Genomic DNA, 25,595 nt, shown 5'->3' with positions numbered 1-25,595 from the left:
CTTTACTGTTGCCACCAGGAGTTCCTTATACCCGTCATCATGATCTCTAATTTACAACCTTCTATCTTGCGTGCGCATGTTTACTCCTTGCTTCTCATGAAGGCTCAGTGGCACTCCACGCATTTACACTGTATCAATAACAATAATAACAAAGTTGTCATTATATTGCTACACACGTGCAAATCTAAAAGTGTATCATTTTACAGAAATAACACTAAATGTAACATTTATCCCATTCACATTAACTACACTGTATTTGTAACAATTTGCAACATTGCATCATTGCATCAATATCACTGTCACCCCAGTCCCCACTATGGCAGCCGCAATTCATACTTCTCTCTATCCGTGGGACCTCTATCAACGACCCCATCATTCCCCCCTTTAGTTAATCTCTCATAATGGTCCCACCGTAACCATGCTCCTCCGCTGGACATTTCCAATCCAACCTTCTACCAGTTTTGCAATCTACCCGTTGTTCTATACTTTCACCCCAAGCTGGTGGAGTACACATGACCACCCCTGTACTTATTTCAGAATCAGTTTGAATACACATGTGAGATGAAATGGCAGTGGCCCTAGCCTTAGACATGGTCATAATAATCATGGCCGTGGTTATAGGCATTTGGGCAGAGCAGCACTGTAATCATAGTTGACAGGAACAAAAGATAATTACTGAAAAACAAAAGTATGCACAATAATCTTCATAGTTATGCTCAGCCACGAAGGCACCAAAGAAAAAAAGAGAGTCCAAAAAAGAGTCATTAGTAATTCCCGCCTCCCTCTGTCACAAAGGCTTGCAGGTAGAGATGTGCCCACAAAGCCAAAGGGAGAAAAGAACACAAGAAGTAGAAGTACAAGGAGCAGACAAGAAAGGATAGGCAACAGAGGCAGTGAACAGAAAGGGGCAGGGAGAGGATATGCTGGTTACCCTTACGGATCCAGCACGCACACACACCGAAGCAATACAAGAACTAGACAAATTCGGGGCAATATCAGGGTTGAAAATTAACAGACATGAATCGGAAATACTCATCCTGGCAGGGGATAGTGGGGAGATAAAACGGAAAGCGACCTCCCTAAATTTAAAAATAGTAGACAAGGGGATATAATACTTAGGCATAACCCTCACGGGTAGGGTGGACCGCCTTTATGGGAAAACTATCCGGAACTGTTGGAAAAAATTAAAAGGGACACAGAGCGTTGAAACCCTCTGACGATCTAATGGTGGGGACGCATAACGTTGATAAAGATGAACATTCTACCTAGGCTGGTTTACTATTTTCAGGCTATTCCGATTAGGGTCCCCAGGTCTTTCTTCAGAGCACTATCAAAAGTAATCACTTCCTTTATATGGAATAAGAAGCCCCCAACGGTAGCCAGAGCAGTTCTAACAGCCTCAATTCATGAGGGGGGAATGACTTTGCCACACTTCTATAAATACTATCAAGCTGCGCAATTGTGGGTTTTAAAGGAATGGATGGCGGAGGACCAGCAGAAAATATGGGCGATCCAGGACAGGGCGGGGGCGTGATCCCCACTGGTAGGAAAGTGAAAGAGAAACAATTCAGACACCCAAATCTTCTAATTAGAGAAGTCCTGAGGGCTCAGCTGGAAGCCTGGGACTAACAAATGCGGAAGGGCATCTTGACAGAGGAGCATGCCCCATTTACTCCCATGTTCGGGAACCCAAAATTCCTGCCTGGAATGGAAAAGGGGGCGTACAATAAATGGGAGATAGCAGGGTGCAAGAAAATTGGGCAAATGATACAAGACCAGGACATTAGATCGTTTCGAGGCCTGTAGAACACAACTGAACCTTAAGGATTCAGATAGATACAAATATGAACGGCTTAGGCACTGGCTACCGTCACCGACCATCAGAGATGCGGCTACAAGGGATCTCACTCCATTTGAAAAGTTCATACTGACTAACTCAGGATCCTCGAAATTAGTTTTGTCACTGTATACGTTTATCAATGTGCAGGAAGAGGACCTCAGGTGGAGTTACATGCTGAAATGGGAACACACCCTTGGGGACACAATCAGTAGACCACAGTGGGAGGAGCCCTGGAAAAACATTCCCAAACTGACATGCTCTGTACAAATGAGGGAAATGTGGGTAAAGGTCATGACCCAATGGCACTATACCCCGGAAAGACTTAAAACAATATACCCGCACGCATCCAAACTATGCTGGAGAGGCTGCTTAAGGGAGGGCGATTGGAGGCATATTTGGTGGGACTGCCAAGGGATTCAGGGATTCTGGGCCGAAGTGAAGAAACAGATGCAGGGGATGTTTCCAAATGCTGGCCAAATGGGAGAGAGTGTATGGTCCTGTGGGTTAAAGGACCCGATCGCAAAGAAACTCTCGAAAACACAATGGAGAAGCTTCATGGGCCTGGTTATAGCGGCGTGGTTAGCAATCGCCCAGAATTAGAAACAACGGGACCCGCCATTGGTATTTGGCTGGCTAGAGAAGGTGTGGACTTTAGTGACAATGGAAAGATGAACCCATAATCTACAGGGCACAAGTGGGTCCTTCAGGAAGGAATGGGGAACGGTCCTGGAATATCTCCAGTCAGATCACATAGAACTATGATGCCCACATAAAATAAGAATTTTTGACTTATTCACGGCTTGAGCGGTATCCGAATAGGACTGTGGACAGGGTTCTTACAGTGGGAGGGAGGGGAGAGGCGGGGGAAGTTGGGGTCGAGTTAATGTTTGACATTCATGTACATGAAAAACAATAAAAATATATATTTTTTAAAAACAATGAAAAAAGAAAGGGGCAGGGAGTACAAATAAAACAAACACGTTAGGTACCCTTTTGTGGTGTACGCAGAATGAGGGAAGAGTTTCCCACAGAACCAGGGAAACTCCAGCCTTTTGAGCAAGTTACTATTACTGGGCCCTACTCTGAATGCTCATGGAAAGGAGCAACAGCAGTGGGTGTCTGTGTCTGGACCCTAAGGCACAAACAAGGGAACAGTACCCACAATACTGAAGCCTGTACGGGTCCAGTAGAAACTGAGCAATGACTGCCTCCTGAAACAGGAACCAGCACACCGTTCACAATGACCCAAGGTACAATACTGAAACGCAACAAAGGAAAGGGGCAGAGATTGCCTGCTGGAAACGCAGCAGCCAAACTCTGAACAAAGGACTTACAGTTCTTGTATTCACTTGTGCTTGTGTAACAGAAATATCCAGGGGAAAAAGGAAGTCCAAGAGAGCAAGGTTCAGGACAGAGAACCGGAAGAAAGAAGAAAAGCAAGAAAACTAGAATCTAAGTGCAGGGGTAAGGAGACTGGAAACTGCAGACTGGTAACAAGGAACAGTAACTCTGGACTGGAATAACAAGAGTAGGACTTTAGAGAGAAAACAAGGAAACTGTAGCTATGAAGTGGGATAACAAGGGCAGGACGGAAGACTGTTAACCAGGAAACTGTAGCTCTGAAGTGGGATAACCCAGGCAGGACGGAAGACTGATAACATTGAAACTGTAGCTATGAAGTGGGAAAACACGGGCAGGACGGAAGACTGATAACAAGGAAACTGTAGCTCTGAAGTGGGATAACCCAGGCAGGACGGAAGACTGATAACAAGGGAACTGTAGCTATGAAGTGGGAAAACACGGGCAGGACGGAAGACTGATAACAAGTAAACTGTAGCTCTGAAGTGGGATAACACGGGCAGGATGGAAAACTGATAACAAGTAAACTGTAGCTCTGAAGTGGCATAACACGGGCAGGACGGAAGACTGATAACAAGTAAACTGTAGCTCTGAAGTGGGATAACACGGGCAGGACGGAAGACTGATAACAAGGGAACTGTAGCTATGAAGTGGGATAACACGGGCAGGACGGAAGACTGATAACATTGAAACTGTAGCTATGAAGTGGGAAAACACGGGCAGGACGGAAGACTGATAACATTGAAACTGTAGCTATGAAGTGGGAAAACACGGGCAGGACGGAAGACTGATAACAAGGAAACTGTAGCTCTGAAGTGGCATAACACGGGCAGGACGGAAGACTGATAACAAGGGAACTGTAGCTATGAAGTGGGATAACCCAGGCAGGACGGAAGACTGATAACAAGGGAACTGTAGCTATGAAGTGGGAAAACACGGGCAGGACGGAAGACTGATAACAAGTAAACTGTAGCTCTGAAGTGGGATAACACGGGCAGGATGGAAAACTGATAACAAGTAAACTGTAGCTCTGAAGTGGCATAACACGGGCAGGACGGAAGACTGATAACAAGTAAACTGTAGCTCTGAAGTGGGATAACACGGGCAGGACGGAAGACTGATAACAAGGGAACTGTAGCTATGAAGTGGGATAACAAGGGCAGGACGGAAGACTGATAACATTGAAACTGTAGCTATGAAGTGGGAAAACACGGGCAGGACGGAAGACTGATAACATTGAAACTGTAGCTATGAAGTGGGAAAACACGGGCAGGACGGAAGACTGATAACAAGGAAACTGTAGCTCTGAAGTGGCATAACACGGGCAGGACGGAAGACTGATAACAAGGGAACTGTAGCTATGAAGTGGGAAAACACGGGCAGGACGGAAGACTGATAACAAGTAAACTGTAGCTCTGAAGTGGGATAACACGGGCAGGATGGAAAACTGATAACAAGTAAACTGTAGCTCTGAAGTGGCATAACACGGGCAGGACGGAAGACTGATAACAAGTAAACTGTAGCTCTGAAGTGGGATAACACGGGCAGGACGGAAGACTGATAACAAGGGAACTGTAGCTATGAAGTGGGATAACAAGGGCAGGACGGAAGACTGATAACATTGAAACTGTAGCTATGAAGTGGGAAAACACGGGCAGGACGGAAGACTGTTAACCAGGAAACTGTAGCTCTGAAGTGGGATAACCCAGGCAGGACGGAAGACTGATAACATTGAAACTGTAGCTATGAAGTGGGAAAACACGGGCAGGACGGAAGACTGATAACAAGGAAACTGTAGCTCTGAAGTGGGATAACACGGGCAGGACGGAAGACTGATAACAAGTAAACTGTAGCTCTGAAGTGGGATAACACGGGCAGGATGGAAAACTGATAACAAGTAAACTGTAGCTCTGAAGCAGGATAACACGGGCAGGACGGAAGACTGATAACAAGGGAACTGTTGCTCTGAAGCAGGATAACACGGGCAGGACGGAAGACTGATAACATTGAAACTGTAGCTATGAAGTGGGAAAACACGGGCAGGACGGAAGACTGATAACAAGGGAACTGTAGCTCTGAAGTGGGATAACACGGGCAGGACGAAAGACTGATAACATTGAAACTGTAGCTATGAAGTTGGATAACACGGGCAGGACGGAAGACTGTTAACAAGGAAACTGTAGCTCTGAAGTGGGATAACACGGGCAGGACGGAAGACTGATAACAAGGGAACTGTAGCTATGAAGTGGGAAAACACGGGCAGGACGGAAGACTGTTAACAAGGAAACTGTAGCTCTGAAGTGGCATAACACGGGCAGGACGGAAGACTGATAACAAGGGAACTGTAGCTCTGAAGTGGGATAACACGGGCAGGACGGAAGACTGATAACATTGAAACTGTAGCTATGAAGTTGGATAACACGGGCAGGACGGAAGACTGTTAACAAGGAAACTGTAGCTCTGAAGTGGGATAACACGGGCAGGACGGAAGACTGATAACAAGGGAACTGTAACTCTGAAGTGGGTTAACACGGCAGGACGGAAGACTGATAACAAGGGAACTGTTGCTCTGAAGCAGGATAACACGGGCAGGACGGAAGACTGATAACATTGAAACTTTAGCTATGAAGTTGGATAACACGGGCAGGACGGAAGACTGTTAACAAGGAAACTGTAGCTCTGAAGTGGGATAACACGGGCAGGATGGAAAACTGATAACAAGGGAACTGTAGCTCTGAAGTGGGATAACACGGGCAGGACGGAAGACTGATAACAAGGGAACTGTAACTCTGAAGTGGGATAAAATGGGCAGGACTGAAGACTGATAACAAGGAAACTGTAGGTAGGGAACCAGATAATTAGTGTTAGAGAGCAAGAGGCTGTAGACGGGGAACATAGGACGGCAAGCAGAGGAGATGGGCAAGAAAGTGAAAGCTGCACTGATCTCTAAGGCTTCTGCGGATTGTAGTTCTAAAACTGCTGCATTGGAATAGCCAAGGAATGTGAACTGCCACAATGTGCATTATGGGACATGTAGTTTGTGAAATTAAATAAGAAAGTTCCAAAGTCTTGCAAACGGAAGGTAAAGACAAAAATATGAATAAGTATTGTCCAGGGAGTATTATGGAGATGAATGAGTGCCAAATAGTCCATGATGGTTGTCAATTGGTGTGCCAGTATGCCCCTCCCCAGGCCCCGAGTAGATAGATCAAACAGAAGATTAAGTCCAAGGCCTGTCTCAATGCAGAAGGGCCTTATACTGTGATAGCACACCATGAAGATCCAAAACCTGACCTGTTTAAGGCTTCGAGGTGAGAGTCTTTAGAAGAGGAAACATTTACATCTTTTAAAACCTTAGTGTTTGGATTCAGGAAAGAAAAGGCTTCACAGGCACAAAACTCTGCAGTGCGTTCATGGGCAGTGTGAAGCTCTGCTGCATGCTGCATGGCTTCTTCTCTCCTGAAAGAGAGGTTTCCTTGGGGCTGGCCATGGTACAGTACTGGAAGGTGGAACCAGGGATACAGCGGAATTGGTTGTTTTAGGGAGGTCTTCCAAATCTTCCAATGTATTGATAGACGGTGTGATTTTCATATTGGAAGGCAACTCAGGCAAGACGGGAATTTCATTGCAAAGTGTAAACAGGGGTGCCTCTTTCTTCACAAATGAATCTTCACTAGCATTCAGATACCAGGAAGGGTTCTAGAAAGGAACAGTATCCACTAGATATAATAGAAACTGTCTCCACTATATGGTAATTTGAGGCATAAGGATCAGGAGTCCCTTGAAGAGTTATACAGTCTTTGCAAATGGGAGGAAAGGCTTCAAGAAGCATGACACCAGTGACTGTGCTTAACAGTAGATCTTGGACAACTTTGTTCATGTCTTCCCTGTTGGTTTGGGTAGTCTCAGGCAAGGGCAGTCTTTCTGGTGGCTGGCCTTCAAAGTCTTGTGTGCTCAGGTTGACTGATGAATCTGGGGTATTGACTGATGGCAAAACTAGACTCCATACAGGTATTGGGTTAAGTTCAGGATGGGTCTAAATGTCTGACTCATGGTCTGGTGCTGGAATGTCCATAGAAGCAGAGCACATATCTGACTTGTTCCCTTCAGTAAAGGATGCAAGTGGGAGTAAAGGACCGACATCAAGGGCAGGAACTGGACAATCCTTTGAGGATCCTCACTCAGAAGATTACACTTGGTTTGTGGTATAATGGCAGCGCGAGCTGTTCGGCCAACAGAAGGAGTGAATTCTTCTCTAGCTGTACAATAGTCTGAGTTACTTTGGCTGGTAAGGGTATGAGCTGTCTTAAACTGTATCTGGTATGCATATGCCAAGTTCAGGTCTTCCATCTGCTCTGTATAGGTCTATCTCTTTTTCTGTGTTACCATTCCAGGCCTTACCATGTCAATATTTAAAGACAGAATGTCGGGTGTTTGGCATAGTGTCAAATGGTCTGGTAAATTGTGGCTCTTTGCTAGATTCTTATGATGCAAATAGACAGACTCATCATATAGGCCTTCAGTTTGTCTTTTAAGGCACACGAGCTGTTTCTGTAACTGGTATGTTCCTGTGACATTTTCCAGACCTACAAAGTCAGACTCTGGTGTAGCAGAAGAGCAAGGTGTTGAAATGTGAAGACTGACTTTCGTGTTGTCAAGGTTAGTAGTTATCGTGGAAGCATTAAGAAATCCTATGGTCTGTATTGGTCTTTTGTACACCGGACCAGCTGCACTAACCTCAAGAGGCTGAATGTCCTGTCCCTTAAATGGGTGTTATCAGCGGTATGGGAAGGTTGTTTAGCTAGCCAAGCAGATCCTGAGCAAATAACTTTGGCAACAGGGATTCCATTCATGTATTCCTGTGGCATGCCTTCTGAGGCATGAGAAATGCCTGGAAAAAGAGCATCAGTTAGATTCAAATGGGGAGTAGTGTGCTCTGAGAGAGGCACAGTGGAATGCAGGCTCTGAGAGATAAGTACATCATTGGCATGAGGGCCTGAGTGAGGCGAGGTGGAATGCAGGCTCTGAAAGGTAAGTACATCATTGGCATGAGGGTCTGAGAAAGGCACAGTGGAATGCAGACTCTGAGAGGTAAGTACATCATTGGCATGAGGGTCTGAGAGAGGCACAGTGGAATGCATGCTCTGAGAGGTAAGTACATCGTCGGCATGAGGGTCTGAGAGAGGCCCTGATCACTAATCCGCCTGAAACCCCTGGGGAGAAATGTTTTTAAACTGTCAAATAAATAAGGTTTAATGTTATATACACTTTGTGCTCCGACAATTGTACAATGGTAAATATATACAGTCCTAGGTGTTACCACGATCACTATGATTCCATTAAAATGCATCAACTGTACTAGTTCAAATATCATCTGAATCAACACAGCAAAACAATATCAACCATAGACTTAGGAGGAAGAAAAGTTGATTATACAATTGGCAAAATACTGGCCCTGTTGCCTAGACACAGTACCGTGTGAGGAACCTCCACCTGGGCAACCTGTAAATGAAGATGCACTACAAGCCCAGTCCATATATTGTCTACTAGAGTCTTATCTTCTTCTATATTTCTGCAACCCAAATGTACCTTGTGTTGTAGAGTTCTTTGTCAGGGAATCGACAGGCCTTTCTTGAGTGCGATCCCTTTCAAGCTGTAGCCACGGATCGTCGAACTTCCGAGATGAAGAAAGGGTGAACGTTGTCATTGAGGCAGCAGCTTCCGTCCTTGCAGTGCTCATTGACGAGTGATCGAAAAACGTCCTGCAACAGGGGAGGCATGTGGTGCACCTCGACGACGATGGTTTGTTGCCGCAAAGAGTTAGTGAGGAACTTTGGCCCAGGAAGGGCGTCGAGTCGTCGGCGTCTGGCGTCAGCGAACAGGACATGACCACAGCTGGCTTCAGTAGCTTTGTCGGCATCTCTGAGATCTCCGGGTGGCGGGAAACCCACTGGTGGATTCTCCTCAGTCGTCGGCGGCCTTGACTTTCTCCGGCAGGACATAAGCGGTCGACGGTGATGAACAAGGGAGTCCTTGGATCAAATGTTCTTAGGCAAAGGGAAGCACAGCGGATCCAGTCAGCGACGGCATTCGTCGGCAGTGGACGGCTGGCCAGTGGTTCTCTTCGTTCTCCTCGGTTGTCCCCTTCTCAGGTTGGCAGCCTTTCATCGGTCTGTCCACCAGGGAGCTTTGGCAAAGATCAGCTGGTGCACAATGGTCCCTCGTAGCTCGGGTAGAGGTCTCCTTACCAGGTCCTCTCTTGGATCAGTTCTTGAAGGCACAGCAGCTTTCAGATTACACAGAAGGGAACAGCGGTTCACCTTCTTCTTCTGGGTCGGCTTCTAGAATAAGCATCAAGTATCAACTTCAGCTTCTGAACGATTTCTAGCAGTGAGAGGGCATCAGATATACTGTTGATCTCCCATTCATTCTGCTGAGTCACACTCAGAAGGGCATTCTCTCAGAAGGGCATTCAACTGTTAAGTGCGGACAAGATGGCTGCTTGAGTGAGTGGCTCTGTAGCCTGCCTATCTATCCTTCCAGGACACAATAACTACTCAGAATATTGGTGTTGATGCCTGGAGCTGCCAGGGTGCTACACACCAGCCCCCGGTCCACAGTGTGCTGTCAAGCAACAAGATCCCTTGGTGTGGCTCGGAGGTGGGCTCTGCGGCTGGCTGCCCCGCGGTGCCTGCGGCGCTGCTGGGGCTGACTGTGCGGGATGCCGGGGGTGCGACTGCATGTTCGGATATCTTGCCTGCGGGGATACAATCCTTTCCCACTCCATTTTGCCAGACAAGTGGGGATGTGCCTCTAAAGACCACTACTGCCTACCCCAGTAACTAGAAGCAACCCGACCACCCTTAAGGCTGAACCTTCGCTTTGCTGCCCGGAGCCTCTGCGTTGGCCCGTGCCCCAGCCGAACTGATCATCCGCCGGCCTGTACATACCCTGTGCTGTCTGAGGTGCCGGAGCCCCTCCCCCAGGGGTCCTGCTACCTGGTGCGTGCCACTGTGTTCCTGCATGCACCGTGCAGATCCCCACAGTCTGCTTCCGGATGCTGTTGAGGTGAGAATAGCTGAACAACCTGTGTGCTGAACCTGCCATGCTTCATCCACTGAACCCCGCGCCTCCCCACCCATCTCTGGCCCACTTCACTCAGTGGCCTTGGTTTCTGGTTGCAGCCTCACTTGTGGTTGTGCGCTCCCCGTGGTGTGACCCACACTGACTTCAAACACTTATTTGCACTCTGTTGATCCCGCGAGCCAGTTGCCCTGTGGGATCCACCTGGTGCCTGAGCTCTGGCTTTAATGACATCAACCCTCGAGGTCGCCATCTAACTCTGCAACATATGACATTGAATTGCCGCAATCACATCACACAGTGATCCCAGGCACCGGATAAACGTTGCTTCTGTCCTGCGCCTCCGATTCATCCGCAGCGGCGCACCTGTGGGGTCTACTGCTTACTGCTCCTCCTGACCTGGACGGTACTAGATTGACAGTCCCGGCCGATGGGTTGTGGCACCTGCACTCGGACTGTTACTGCTGAATGCAACTTTGCAGATCTGTGGCTCGCTACCCGGACCCATCCAGTTCTCGTGGCTCCTGATCTGAAGACATCTCCCATTGATGTGGCTGGCACACTGTAGCCACTGACCAGCAAGGCAATAACCCCCCCCTTACCGGGTATCCGCACGCACCACTTGCCCACCCGGAGCTGCACCGATGCCCCTCCCTTGAGCTGCTGATCGCCGCCCTCGCAAAGGTAGACTGCAACTGTTGTGTCCCCTGGTTGACCGCGGTTGCCCCACTTGGCCTCTTCGGTGCTCACACGATCCACTGCCCACTGCAGTTCCATGGTGCTGGTGGCCTCCCACATTAGACAACCAACGTACAGAGAAGCTTAGGACTGAGCTGCATGCTCTTGAAAAACATGTCTCCCAAGATTTAACACTACCGTTGTTTGCGGTCGGGAAAAATCATGTTAGTTTGTTGTAAAACCACTGCCACCAGCCATATTGAGAGGAAAGGGTAGCATTTGACTGCTACATGAGTATCTAAACACAGGGGATACTAAGTAACCCCCTCCAGCACTCTATTGTAAGATATTGGGTGTAGGAATTTAAAAAGACTAGTAAAGTCAATTTCACTTTACTTACTCTGGGAAACAGTAGTTTATCCCAGAGAAGGTATTTAAAGCTTGGGAAATCCTGAAAAGGTTTCCCTGTGCTACTGCGCTGAGGGTGCCCTGTGACACAAATGAAAACACATGAGAGAGTGGGAAAAAGGATCACACTCTCTCCAGGTAAAAAGACCAAGTCCTCAAAATCCAGCAAAGTTGCTGGGGGTCTCTAAGGTGAAGGGAATTAGAAAATGTTTGAGAATTCTCCCTAACAGTGAGGTCCTTGGTTCCTTTCCAACATTCCCCCCTTTCATTACTTCTACAGTAACAAACTCATCCCCACCTGACATATGTACAATCCCAAAAGTATCAGTTTGAGTTTCGCTGGTTGTTGTATGACAAGGTGCATTAGAACCCCCAATTGGTACCATCAACTTTGCACTACTAGGTACTACATTGACACAATATCGGAGACCAAATTGGCAACTGCAGTAGAGGACCAAGAAGAATACGATAACGGGCACTAGTATTTTTACTGCTGTCCCAGCCATGACGGGACCCAATCAAAGGCAAGCGATAGCCAATCCATGTTCTGAACTCCACCTTCTTTCTTCATTTGAACACCTAGATTGGGCACCACCTTCATGATGTGGGATAGTGACACATTCTCATCATCCTCTGGGGGTCCAAAAGTGCAGCATCTGCTTCCCAATTTTTTACACACTCCTCCTTCTATGGCTGTTACCAGATCCAGCATATAGCGGTTCTGCATCGCCATGAGTCTCAACGCACAGAGCTCTACTTTGATGGCGTTGAACCCATTCTCTAACCTATTCTCTGTGTCATTGGCGAGCTGGATTAGCTCCCATCGAATCATCTGAACCCACTTGGCATTAGCAGCTGCTTGTACCCCAGAAGCCAAAAAAGATGAAAAGAAAGTCTCTGCTGAGTTAAAAAGTTGATACTCGTCAGGTATTTCTCTGTGCAGGTCTTTTGAGATATAGTTCAATCTCTTCTTTCTTTTCAGCTGTTGAAATTATTCATTTTCCGGCAGCATATGAAATTCTTGCGTGATCTGCAAGTCTCTCTCTGCTTCTTTAGGTGCTGGAGTGGTTGTTGGCACCTTGACAGGAAGATCTTTTCCCTTCAAGTGTTCTTCCGGGATTACTAGTAGTACTAAGTGCATGGTGGCTAGTGAACACTTGTCCCTCCAGGAAGATGGGAGGTGCAAACGGGCTTGTTGGCCACAAACACAGTAGTAATCCATCACTGCTGCCGTACCTTTCGTCATATCAGAGATCACAAGAGCGTGGTTGCACTGTGTGTTTGCACCAACAGGAACTGTTCCTTTATAGCTAAATGTAACTCTCACCTGGCTCCCACGGAGGCGCTGGTCTGGTCTGGGTTGCTGTGGCGTCTTCAAGCGTGATGCGCGGAATTCGGACCACCGATTGAACAGGACCCCCAAATCTTGCTTGTCTGGCCCGTAGAAATATCCTTCTTATGGGTTCGGAAGGATGAACTCTCCATCCTGCTTCTGGTGCAGGGGCGTGCGTTCGTCCAGTTACTTCACTGGTTTTCAGAATGGCGCTGGCAAATCCACTTGACTTTACTGAGCGATACGCCGTAAGTATGAAGATGCAAAAGTTCAAGTGTGAGCCTCCTTTTATGTTGTCTTTTTCTGTCCTTTATTTCAGGTGCAGAACAAAGGCGATCCGTTGAGGGGTTAAATTGCTGGGGTAGAATCAGGTGAGTCAGTGATGATGGCGACCCCTCTAAATGTCTTTATAATTCCCCAGTAATGTCTTTTGTCCTTTCCCCATAGGGGCCGGGGTGCGTACCTGCTAGAGATGTGGCGCCGACCCGAGATGTGGAATGGCTCACCAAGAATAGCCGGTAAGTAATATGGCTGAAAATCTGGCTTTCCTCTTGTGTTCCCTTGCTCAACTTTTGTCTCTTCTTCTCTCCCTTAGGTGCGGTGCAGAGATGTGGCAACCGGCACTGAGAGCCGCGATGGAGCCGGGAGGCGTCTCTGGAACAGGTGAGTGAAGTGCGGCGCTGCAGCGAGCAACGCAGTGCTTTTAAATGGAAGTCTTCCTTCAGGAATGCTGGCGTGAAGATTCCAGATGCAGGTAAGAAGGTTGAAATAGTTCTTGGTTTTCACCTTTCTCTTCTCTTATTCCCTGTTATGACCGGCTCTTGGTTATAGGGTTCACTCCAAGGGACACTCAAGATACTCAGGCCAGGTACTCTTAGCGGTTACTTTATTAGCTTCTTAGGTTACAGGATCAGATGTCATCAAGTCATTAGGAGATAAAGAGGAAAGGGACAGTAGCCCACTGGCTCCACCACCCAGGCTCACATCTTGTAACTGCCTCGGTTAGAACCAATTCAACTCTAAACATTCTAACCTCACACTCACAGCCTACATTCTAATGATGTCATCGATCCTGGCACAGCATACATGCAAGCACAGGAGCCAACCCTAACATTCCCTTACAGGTGTTCCAGGTTCGAGGCAGGCGTGGCTGGAGTCCAGGTGCAGGAGCAGACACGGTGAGCGTTCAGCTGCTGGGATGCAGAACAACGCGAAGCACGTGTGGCTGTCCGGGTGTGTCTTAAATAGCCTTGGAATAAGTTCCAGGTGAGTATTCTTCCACAGCCCCACCCAAGTAACAAAATAGTTCCTTCAGAAAAATAGTCCCTCCTAAGCCTCATTTGGCTTGGTTCTTCATGCAGCATGGTCTGCATCAGGTGAGTGTGCAGCATGGTCTGCTTCAGGTAAGTACACCAAACACTTCCCTTTATGAGCCTGGCGCCTATGGCGCCAGGACAGAGTCCAAAGAGCCCCTATAAAGGGCCGCTGGGCTTTTACCCGGGGGCGTGATGCCTGCTCCCGGTGGTGCTGGGCCTGGCCTGGTGCTCCGGGGGTAGGCATCATGACAGCACTCCCCCCCATGGCCCCTCCCAAGGCCTTTTCCCCAGGAGGTTTCGGTTTGTTAGGGAAATTCCGATGGAAACTTTTTACTAGCCGAGGTGCATGTACGTGGTCGCTGGGTTCCCAAGATCTTTCCTGATGCCCGTACCCCTTCCAATCAATTAGATAGAAAAGTTTTGATTTTGAGATCTTAGAGTCCAAAATGTTCTTCACCTCGAATTCAGGCTCCCCATCTATCTGGATTGGTTCTGGTGGCTTTATTAATCTGGTTCCTGGTTGCACTGGTTTCAAAAGCGACACATGAAAGACGGGATGAATCTGCATGTTAGCTGATAGATCTAGCTTGACTGCCACTGGGTTAATTATAGCTTTGATCGAGTAAGGGCCTAAATACCTTGGAGTAAAAGTCTGAGGTCCCTTGAGCGATAAGTGTTTGGTAGCCAACCATACTTGATCCCCTATTTGGTATGGAGGCGCCTCCTTGCGATGCAGATCCGCATTCTTTTTGTATTTCCCTTTCGCATGTTGTAAGTGTGCAGTAGCATCCTTGAAGGCTTGAGTAATCGCAGAATGCAAATGGTCGACTGCGGGCATTTCGAGGCTCAAAGGTGAGTCTAGGTCTGAAGTACGAGGGTGATGTCCATATAGGGTATAAAAGGGGCTCTGACCAGTTCCAGAGTGTATCGAGTTATTGTATGCATATTCAGCCACCCATAAAATGTCCTTCCAATTACCCTCCGATTGGTGCAACATACATCGTAGATATTGTTCAAGGGTCTGGTTCGTTCTCTCCGTCTGACCATCGGTCTGTGGATGGTGACTGGTTGAGAGTCTTACGTCGATTTGTGCCAGTTGACAACACTTTTTCCAAAAACGAGAAATGAACTGGCTTCCCCGATCGGAGATTAGTATGGACGGGAATCCATGCAGACGGATGACATTTTCAAGGAATTCCTTGGCAAGAACAAAAGCTGAAGGTAATCCTTTCAATGGAATAAAATGGGCCATCTTGGAAAATAAATCCACCACAACCAGAATAGTATTGTATCCATTACAATAGGGCAGGTCCGTGATAAAATCTAGTGACAAGGTGTGCCAAGGTGCTAGTGGAATGTCTAAGGGTTGAAGAAGACCGGCGGATTTTGTTTTTTGACCTTTGTTTTGGGCGCAAACTCCACAGGACATCACGAAAGATTTAATATCCTTTCGCCAGGACGGCCACCAGAATTGTCGTTTAATTTTTTCCTCTGTTTTGGCAATGCCAGGATGTCCTTCCATCAGAGTATCATGATGACGGGAAATAACCAGTTCTTGCAATTCCTTTTCTGGCAAAAATAAACATCCTTGGAAGTAAGGTAAGCCATCGTTGATTGAAAAGGCAGACCCCCTTTTCATCCAATCCTGCAAGGCTGAAGAGTCCAGGAATAGTTTTACCCGTGTTTGAATGTCTTCAAGGGTTTGTAAAGTGGTTATCCCCAAGATTCTTTGTTCGGGAATTATCGGCACAGGTTCTGAGTTTGTGTCCCTTTCTCCCATTCCAATTCGAGATAGCGCGTCTGCTTTACCATTCTTACAGCCAGGACGGTAGGTGATTACAAAATCGAACTCAGCAAAGAATAAAGCCCATCGGAGCTGTCGTGAAGACTGAGCCTTGGCAGTTTTTAAATATTGTAAATTTCGGTGATCAGTGATCACGGTGATGGTATGCCTGGCGCCAAGAAGATAATACCGCCAAGCCTTAAAGGCGGACTTAATGGCTAATAATTCCTTATCAGTGATTGCATAATTTATCTCCGGCGGCGAGAACTTTCTGGACCAAAATGCTACGGGGTGCAGTTGGTTGGTTTCGGAGTCTCTCTGAGACAGGACAGCTCCCATGGCTAATCTGGATGCATCGGTTTCGACTATATATGGGAGATCAGGAACGCGGATGTTTCAAAATAGGTGCGGACGTAAATTTAGCTTTTAATTCCTGAAAGGCCTGTTCAGCTTTCTCTGTCCATTCAAAACGTTTATTCTTCCGCAAGAATGCAGTGATGGGTTGCACCACCCGTGAAAATTCTGGGATAAACCTGCGATAAAAATTGGCAAAACCAAGCATGCTTTGGACACCTTTCACCGAACTAGGTGATGGCCATTTGAGGATGGCATCCACTTTCCGTGAGTCCATTCGGACCCCTTTAGGTGTCAGGACGAATCCAAGAAATTCAACCTCGGTGGTATGGAAAACGCATTTTTCCAGCTTTGCAAACAGTTTGTGCTGGTGCAATTTCTCAAGGACGGCCCTGACATGTTTTCTGTGATCAGATTCCGAAGAGGAGTACACCAGAATGTCATCGATATACACCACAACACAGACGTCGATGAGTTCCCGAAGGACATCGTTCATGAAGAATTGGAAGGCAGCAGGCGCGTTGCACAACCCGAAAGGCATCACCTGGTATTCGAATAGTCCATATTTTGTACGGAAGGCCGTTTTCCATTCGTCGCCTTCTTTAACTCGTACCAGATGATAAGCCCCCCGGAGATCTAACTTGGTTTATATGCAAGCGTCCTTCACCTGGTCAAGGAGTTCAGGGATCAAAGGCAGAGGGTAACGATTTTTAACAGTTATCTGGTTCAATGCGCGGTAATCGATACAAGTTCTAAGGTCGCCTTCTTTTTTTGCCACGAAGAACAAAGCCGAGGATGCCGGAGACTTTGACGGGCGAATGAAACCATTGGCTAGGTATTGATCTAAATATTGACTCAAATGCAGATTCTCTGGCTCAGTAAGGGCATAAATCCTGCTACAAGGGGGTTGTGCACCGGGCACCAGATCGATTTGGCAATCGTACGATCTGTGAGGAGGTAACGTGTTGGCCTGTTCCTTTTGGAAGACGTCCTGGAAGTCTTGGTATTCCGGAGGTAGTTGCATGAGACAGAGGTTACTGATGCTAGACTGACCTTCAAATTTTCTGGGTAGCAGGTTCGTGCACACTCTGGAAAGGTTATTCTCTTCGCTCGCCAATCAATTCGAGGATTATGTGTCTCTAACCAAGGGATTCCGAGTATAACCTGAAACTGTGGAGCCTTGATTACAACCAACACAACAGCCTCCCGATGGCCGTCCGGACCTACAAGTGTTACCTCAGCTGTGGAATGTGTTACCGGTCCCGAGGCAATTTCGGTTCCATCGACTGTGGTGATGACATCTTTGCTGGTTTTAGGACACAGGGGAAGGTTAATCCTGGAGACCAATTCACGATCCACGTAGTTTCCTATAGCCCCACTATCGATGTATGCCTTTATTGCATGCAACCGCTTAGGCTGTTCCGGATCTACGAGGACCATTGGCACAGTGAAATGCGAGGTCTGAGAGTTTGTTTTCAAGCTCGGCAAGCAGACCCCTACGCTTGTCGGGCAGGGTCGTTTCCCGATACAGAGGTTTCATAGATTTTTTCAGCGGCTCCTACCACCTTCCTGGGCGGCCTTGCCGGGCAATCTCGTAGAAAGTGTCCAGAGGATCCACAATAAAGACATAAGTGCATCTGCCGTCTTCTTTCACATTCCTTTTGCGTTAAAGGTCCTTTAATTCTTCCGATTTGCATTGGCTCTGAGGCTTCAGCCCCCTTGAGGTTAGCGTGGGTCTTGACTAACACCCGGGTCTCAAACTTGGACCAATCTGCTTTTCTGTTTTGCAGTCTGTGATCCAATTGGACCACTAAGTCTATATATTCAGAGCACTCTTGGGGCGGATTTACAACTTGGGCCAGGACATCTTTAAGTTCTCTGCGTAGACCTCGATAAAATAACGTGATTCTTTTATCCTCTGGCCACCCAGTTTCCACAATTAGTCTATTAAAGGTTGCAATGTAGGAAAGGAGGTCTTGATTGCCCTGTCGCAGAGATAGAAGTTTGTCATCTAGAGCCTGCCCCTGGGAGTGACGAGCAAATTACCTTTCCATGCTTGCTTGAAATCTTTGAAAATCACGAAGAATCGGGTCATCTTGAGTTACCAGTGGAACTGACCAATCGGCAGCACTGCCGCTGAGATATGACAATACAAAGGCTACCTTGGTCTGGTCATTAGGGAAGGCCCCAGGTCTGCACAGGAAATGCAAACGACACTGATTCATGAATACGGCGAATCGTTTGGGGTCCCCAGCAAAGCGTTCGGGTGAGGCCAGCGGCATGTTTCCAGGTAGATTAATCTGCACCGGGTTACTGGAAAGCACAGGAGCGGGGTTCCCTCCAGAACCGGGTAAAGGAGTTTGTCCAGCTTGACCTTGCAAAAGCTGTCTAGCCAGGTCATCAGCTCTTTTCTTTGTTACAATCACTTCCGTCCTGAGAGCATTAGTCTCTTGACGAGCGGCGTGTACTTCGGCCCGTAATTCCCCCAGTAGTTGGGCCAACTGGTTAGTCTCGGAAGTTTCCATAGCGCCTGGGTGGGAATTTGTAGGATGGCGTCGCGTTCTGTAACGCTCACCTGGTTCCCACGGAGGTGCTGGTCTGGGTTGCTGTGGCCTCTTCAAGCGTGATGCGCGGAATTCGGACCACCGATTGAACAGGACCCCCAAATCTTGCTTGTCTGGCCCGTAGAAATATCCTTCTTATGGGTTTGGAAGGATGAACTCTCCATCCTGCTTCTGGTGCAGGGGCGTGCGTTCGTCCAGTTACTTCACTGGTTTTCAGAATGGCGCTGGCAAATCCACTTGACTTTACTGAGCGATACGCCGTAAGTATGAAGATGCAAAAGTTCAAGTGTGAGCCTCCTTTTATGTTGTCTTTTTCTGTCCTTTATTTCAGGTGCAGAACAAAGGCGATGCGTTGAGGGGTTAAATTGCCGGGGTAAAATCAGGTGAGTCAGTGATGAGGGCGACCCCTCTAAATGTCTTTATAATTCCCCAGTAATGTCTTTTGTCCTTTCCCCATAGGGGCCGGGGTGCGGTACCTGCCAGAGATGTGGCGCCGACTCGAGATGTGGAATGGCTCACCAAGAATAGCCGGTAAGTAACATGGCTGAAAATCCGGCTTTCCTCTTGTGTTCCCTTGCTCACCTTTTGTCTCTTCTTCTCTCCCTTAGGTGCGGTGCAGAGATGTGGCGACCGGCACTGAGAGCCGCGATGGAGCCAGGCGGCGTCTCGGGAACAGGTGAGTGAAGCGTGGCGCTGCAGCGAGCAACGCAGTGCTTTTAAATGGAAGTCTTCCTTCAGGAATGCTGGTGTGAAGATTCCGGATGCAGGTAAGAAGGTTGAAATAGTTCTTGGTTTTCACCTTTCTCTTCTCTTATTCCCTTACAGGTGTTCCAGGTTCGAGGCGGGCGTGGCTGGAGTCCAGGTGCAGGAGCAGACACGGTGAGCGTTCAGCTGCTGGGATGCAGAACAACGCGAAGCACGTGTGGCTGTCCGGGTGTGGCTTAAATAGCCTTGGAAGAAGTTCCAGGTGAGTATTCTTCCACAGCCCCACCCAAGTAACAAAATAGTTCCTTCAGAAAAATAGTCCCTCCTAAGCCTCATTTGGCTTGGTTCTTCATGCAGCATGGTCTGCATCAGGTGAGTGTGCAGCATGGTCTGCTTCAGGTAAGTGCACCAAACACTTCCCTTTATGAGCCTGGCGCCTATGGCGCCAGGACTGATGTCCAACATGAGCCTGGCGCCAACGGTGCCAGGATAGAGTCCAAAGATCCCCTATAAAGGGCCGCTGGGCTTTTACCCAGGGGCGTGATGCCTGCTCCCGGGGGTGCTGGGCCTGGCCTGGTGCTCCGGGGGTAGGCATCATGACACTAAAACAAAGTTCATAGTCCATGTCTCTATGTATTCACATGGCTTCTCCATTTTTGCAATCCATGCCAGCCTTGTGATGTATTTGGACCATATCTGCGCACACATAGGGCCTCATTACACGGTAGGCGGTAGCCATGTGGCTCAATGGGAATGGGGAAGGAGATAATAACGGTACCGCAATTTGCGGTACCGTTATTAGCTCTGAGGTCCCTCAGCGGGAACCATCCATAATGCCTGGGCAGACCACACGTTAAGGACGGGACCTGCTGAGGGACCTCGTAGTAGGGCAGTAGGGGATTACCGGCACCGGTGCCCTTACCAGTGCCGGTAATCCCCTGCCGCCTACCGTGTAATGAGGCCCATAGTCTCTACTTGGGCTATTATTTATTTGCTGTACTCGATCAGTCCATCTGCTGGGAACGTTAATGTGGTACCCTGCCATTTGTTGTTGACATGTGAGTGACCTCCTAAGGAATAATATGGTGCTTGCAGACACTTGCTGTATTTCGCACTGCCATTACATAGTGCTGGGTCTAGATCGATGCTCCTCAACTGCACGCTGTATGCCTGGAATGTGCCATTTATCCTACACAGTACAAGATGTACCAGGCATTGTGCCTCTATAATTGCGACTGGGCATGGAACTAAATTCTTGGGAGCCCCTGAAGCATGCGGGATGAGTGCCCACATGTAACAGCTTTCATTTATCACATCCCTTCCCGCTGTACACATATCGGAGTACCACCTATTAGACGACACTGAATGCTGCATGTCAGAAATAGCCTCAAAGCCCAACCCCTTATATAAATCATACTTCATTCGTACTTTCCGTTTTATTCGTCTAAGAAATCCTGTGGGGGTGGCTGGCAAAAAGTGAGACATTGTCTGATTCTTATTTATCATAGACATATTCATACCATTGCTTAGAAATCTACTAACATTATTTTACTTTATATGTAACTGTCCATCCCTCCTTATATGGCCACTCCATATAACAAACATACCTTCATACACCCAGACAACAATGACTAGTGTCACACAAAACAATATAATACCAAGAAAGCTTAATGCAGAATTCCTAGAACGAATTACATTCAGTTTATCATTATGCCTACATAACAGAAAGGGTTTAACACGTCGGTCAGGCATCCTTGCTTATCCCTGGAAAGGAGAAAGGTTACCAAGAAAGAGAGAAAGAGGTGTAGAGATAAAGAGAGGGAGAGAGAGAGGGAGAGAGAGAGAGAAAGAGAGAGAGAGAGGGAGAGAGGTAGAGAGAGATGGAGAGAGAGAGAGAGAGAGAGAGGAAGCCAGAGGGAGAGAGAGGGAGAGAGGGGAGAGAGATATAGTACCTCTTTTTGGCAGCATTGTAGATTTTTGTATCTGCCTTGTACCCTTTGTGAGCCAGAAATTGCAATAATGCAATAGAATCCCTCCTGTGCTGCTGTTCCTTTTCAACACATACCAGCAGATCATCCACATACTGGATGATCGTACTCGGCACCTGAATATTTCCCAAGTTGGCATGCAGCACTCTATTGAAAATGCTCGGACTTTCACAGTACCCTTGTGGTAATCTCGTGTGCTCAAAGCACCGTTGACCATGCGTGAATGCAGTGAGATACCATGAATCAGGGTGGGATTAAGAAGAACGCATTCTTCAGCTCCCCCACTGTGAAGTACTTCGCTGTCTAGGGAATGCTACATAGGATCGTCGCAGGATTTTGAACTACCAGAAACTCCTTCTGCACTACGTCATGTCATTAAGAGGACGTAGATCCTGGATCATCCTCCAACTACCCCCTGTTGCTTTCTTGACTGGGTATATGGCCGTATTACATGGGACGTAGATGGCACAACGATCCCTTGCTCTAATAGAGCCTAAATAATGCCTTTTATCCATTCCTCCGCTTCCCTTGAAAACGGGTACTGCCGCACCCACAGGAGTACTGCCCCTGACTTCAACGTAATCTGTAATGGGGTCATATCTCTCAGTAACCCAACATCATGCGGATTAACAGTCCATAATTGTGCTGGCGCATATCGCATGTCCTACTCAAAAAATAAAGACAGGGTAACCACTGCCATCAGGGGCCACTGTACCTTCCTATACTGCACCATAATATCACAGGGAATGCATATTTCCAAAATGAACTCCCCATTTTGCTCACTGTCCTCAAATAACTCCTCATAAATCATTTCCTTCAATTGTACTGTTGGGGCTACACATAGTACCGTGCACCACTCACACTTGTCCTGATCTGCTCCAATCAGGACTACTCTTTTGTCTGACACTACTAGTCCTTGCAAATCTAATGATAATATTGTCCCTGCCACCACCTCGGGTCAGAAAATAAAATCTGTGGGCGCTCGCCAATATTTTGTGCCAATTTGAGGCACTGCTTTTGCTAGTACCATGATGCCATAGACACATATGTTGGGACCACAATAACTCTACTAACTTCTGACTTCCTTGCTATTGCATTGATTATTACCATTGCTCAAGCTACACACATCCCTGGAGTGGAACACACTACCCCTTGATCTGTTAATGATATAGTTACATTTAGTTTACTGAGCAGATCCCTACCCAAAATGTTAACTGGGGAACTCTCAGAATACAACAAGGGACCTCGTTCTACCTTTCCTCCCACTTTTACATCCATATCCTCAGTGTATGGAACCGTAAAAATACCCCCAGAGAATCCCTGCGTGTGAAGAGTTTTACCTGATAATGGAAGGTTCACCTCCATAATGCATGATTTAGTTGGACATGAATCTACCATAAATATAAATTGGTTGTTTCCTATTCCCGCTTTCACCAAGGACTCCTCTTTAGGGTGTGTGGTTGTCAATAGGATTAGACACGCGAGTGCTCTCTGTGGGCTGTCCTAATAAAAATATGTATTTGTCCCGGGAATGAAAAAGGGCTGCCCCAGCCATTGTAACTCTTTAGAACGGGGCGCCCGTTCCCCCTGCCATCTTGTTAAACTGTGTTCCCTCACCCTGCTGTGGTTGTTGCCCATGTTGTCCTTGTCTGTCAGTCTCAAAATCCAAGTATCCTTCCGTTTCACCCTCCTCACCTCGTTCTTTAGAAGAATCCTTGGGAGTTTCACTCTTCTTCTTTCTCCTCTGTGTTTCACACTTCTTTTTCTTCTTTTCCTTTTTATCGAAGAGATAAGGGCGAGCTCCTCCAGAGTCCACTTTGCCTGGATGAGCAACACACCAGGCAGTGGGGACTCCTAAGAGCCAACCACTACCAGGGAAAAAGCCTTGCAGTGGGAAAAACCCTGGGTTTCGATTGGGGCTGAGTGATTCTTTATGTAGAAGAAATCCTGGAGGAAGAAGTTCCACAGATTCACTTGAGAATACTGGAGTCTGGTTTGGCCGAATAACTTGTGGACCCAATGGCAAATCTCGGTACCCTCGTTACAGGAAGATGGAGTATAACCAGTTAGTGAGGGAAATACCCAGATAACAGCCCCCACTGCAGCAGCATACACAGGTAAGGCAAACATGAGAGATCTGCAGGGAAGTGTGAAAGAAGGATGCCCAAACAGCTGCGGGTGAGAACCACCGTCCAGCAGACCTCCCGAAAGACGAGAGATCACCAGCATGGACAAAAGATGGAGCCAGGGAGAAACAAGAAGACAGCATACCACTGGGTTAGCAAAGAAGGGAAAGACACTCTGAACGCAGGCAGCAGAACAGAAGAGAGCGGGCGGCATCTCTGAGGGAGATAGAATGTCGGGAGGGAAAATGCAAGCACAGAAGAACAAAGGAAACTAGGAAGTGAACTACAAGCATCTAACCTGAGGAACGGGTTGGAAACCAGCTTGTAGTGGTGGTGGCCATATTGGAAAAAAGCTGGACCGCTAGAAAGGCCACTGGATTTACCTTGTATTCAATGGAGAAAGGACCAATAAAGCGAGGGGAGAACTTGCCCGCATGATGTACTAGGGATGTACTTAGTAGACAACCAGACCTTAGTCCCTATGTCCCAAGGGAGGGTTTTGTCTTCTACTCTTGTTCGCCCAAGTCTTGTAGTTTTTCTTGCCTGTCTCCAGATTCTGAAGAGCCTCCTTGTGGGGTCCTCAAACTCCAGAGGAACGAAGGAGACTGCGTGAAGCTGGCCTCTGTATGTACTGTGGCTCATCTAAGCACCTCCTTCGAAATTGTCCAGAGGTGCCTCCTCGGCGGAAGGAAAACGCCAGCCCCCGAACCTATGCAAGGGAAGTATCAGGGGAACAAGCTACAGCCCTTGCTACAACACAAGACCAATAGAAGAAGGCGATGACAACAGGCTAATGGTTTTCAAGTTACAGATATGGGTATCTGGTCCTGAACCCATAGAGGTATTGGCAATGTTGGACTGTGGGGCTGCAGGCAATTTCCTTAACATCGACTGGGCCCGTGAAAACCATGTTCTCGAATGCTTCAAACAAAGACCCATTCCGGTAGAAGGGGTGGATGGAACTTCATTATCTTCAGGTCCCATAGTCAAAGAGTCCGTTCCCTTACAAATGAAGATGGGTCAGCATACAGAAGACATGGTATTCGATATGATTAGGGCGGCTCACTTTCCGTTGGTCATCAGTATTCCTTGGCTTCGAAAGCATAACCCTTCAATTGACTGGGCCTCAAACTAGGTGAGCTTTAATTCAGCCTATTGTCAAACACATTGTATGGAAGTTCCCAGCATCAAGATCAAGATGGAAGGAAGGGATATCCCGGAGAAGAGGACGGTGTCTTCCATTCCTCTTCAGTACCAGGAATTCACGGAAGTATTCAAGGACACGTTGCCCAGAAGCCTCCCTCCTTACAGGCCTGAAGATTGCACCATCAACCTAACCCCTTCACAAAGGTTCCTTTTGGTTGTATGTACCCTTTATCGTTGCCAGAAAAAGAAGCCTTGAGGGAATATTTAGATGCCCACCTCCAGAACGGATTAATCCAAGAATCCAGGTCGTCATGTGGAGCATCACTGTTCTTTGTACCAAAGAAAGATTCAGCAGAACTCAGGCCATGCATTGATTATCGGGGGCTTAACCAGGTTACCGTCCGAGACCACTAGCCCATGCCTTTGATAAGGGACGTTTTGGAAGCAGTCCAAGGAGCACAATATTTCACCAAGTTTGACCTCAGGGGTGCTTACCATCTCCTGAGGATCCGCAGGGGTGATGAATGGAAGACGGCCTTTCGGACCCCTTTGGGTCTCTTTGAATATAAGGTGATGCCTTTTGGGCTGGTCAATGCCCCCGCCATTTTTCAGCGATTTATGGACAGGATACCTTCGGATTTATTGTTCATTTCTGTAGTGGTCTATTTGGACGACATCTTGGTGTACTCCCGTAGCCTTCTGGAACATAGAAACCAGGTCAAGGAAGTGTTGTCCCGCTTTCAGCAAACCATTTACTAGTCAAACCCGAAAAGTGCACCTTCGAAGCCAGATCGGTGACTTATTTGGGATTTATCCTCTCCAGGGAAGGTGTACAGATGGATCCCAGTAAAATCCAGGCCATTCAAGATTGGAAGGAACCCCAAAATATCAAAGAGATTCAGAGGTTCCTAG

The sequence above is a fragment of the Ambystoma mexicanum genome, chromosome 5q, assembly GCF_040938575.1.
Source record: "Ambystoma mexicanum isolate Mex_15411 chromosome 5q, UKY_AmexF1_1, whole genome shotgun sequence".
Taxonomy (NCBI): Eukaryota; Metazoa; Chordata; class Amphibia; order Caudata; family Ambystomatidae; genus Ambystoma; species Ambystoma mexicanum.
Note: the sequence above shows the minus strand (reverse complement) of the source record.